At 63.3% G+C, this 923-nt stretch overlaps 1 non-coding gene across 1 annotated transcript; it reads left to right on the forward strand.

Moving 5' to 3' along the window:
- The first annotated feature begins 607 nt into the window (after positions 1-607).
- LOC144226734 (small nucleolar RNA U13) lies at positions 608-710 on the forward strand. Its single transcript, XR_013333722.1, has one exon. It is a non-coding gene; the product is annotated as a small nucleolar RNA U13 (small nucleolar RNA).
- Positions 711-923: the final 213 nt, after the last annotated feature.

A 923-nucleotide genomic window follows, 5' to 3' on the forward strand; every position in this document is an offset into this window, starting at 1 on the left:
TGGACCCCAGAGGCCACAGGCAGAGCCGGAGCAGAGAAGGATGCTGAGGGCAGCTGGCCTCTGCGGGGCCCTGGCGACCGCGATGTGCAAGCTGAGGCCCTGGGATGTGTCGGCGTCCTGGGCTGTGACAAAGCCCCGCAGACGACAGAGGTCCACCCTCCCCCAGTATGGAGGCCAGACGCGGAGCTCAGGGTGTGGGGGGCCGTGCTCCCTCCGAGCCCCTGGGGAAGGATGCTTCCTGCGTCTTCCAGCTGCTGGGGCTCCTGGTGCCCCTGGCTTGTGACCACGTCCCTCCGTCCCTGCCCTGTCTCCACCTGGCCTCCCGTGTCTCTCTGAGCCCTTCTCTGTCTCTTACAAGGACACTCCCGTCGGATGGAGGGCCTGCCCGCGTCCAGGACGCCTCACTTCAGTCCTCACTGTGACCGTGACCACGCCTGCAAAGACCCTATTTCCTAACGAGGTCACAGGCGGAGGCCCCCAGTGGCATGGGCTTTGGGGCACGTCTCCCAGTGCGCCGGTGCTGGGCTGGCTCCTCTCCATCCCCGGGCTGACCCCGGGCCGTCCTCGGCAGGATCGGTCACCCTCACACTTAGGATCGGGCTCCGGGATCTTTCTGTAGTTCGTGAGCATGATGACTGGGCGTTCACGCCATTGTGGGACCCGTGCCTCCCCCACACCTTGTTACGACCTTACCACGTGACCCGTTGGCGTGGGAAAACAGAACAAAAAGAATCAAGGGCCCCTGGGAGACTCAGTCGGTTAGGCGTCCAGCTTCGGCTCAGGTCATGATCTCACTGTTGGCGGATTTGAAACCTGCGTCGGGCTCTGTGCTGACAGCTCAGAGCCTGGAACCTGCTTTGGGTTCTGTGTCTCCCTCTCTCTGACCCTCCCCCGCTCACGCTCTGTTTCTGTCTCTCAAAAAT

The sequence above is a fragment of the Crocuta crocuta genome, unplaced genomic scaffold (genome assembly GCF_008692635.1).
Source record: "Crocuta crocuta isolate KB4526 unplaced genomic scaffold, BGI_CrCroc_1.0 scaffold327, whole genome shotgun sequence".
Lineage (NCBI taxonomy): Eukaryota > Metazoa > Chordata > Mammalia > Carnivora > Hyaenidae > Crocuta > Crocuta crocuta.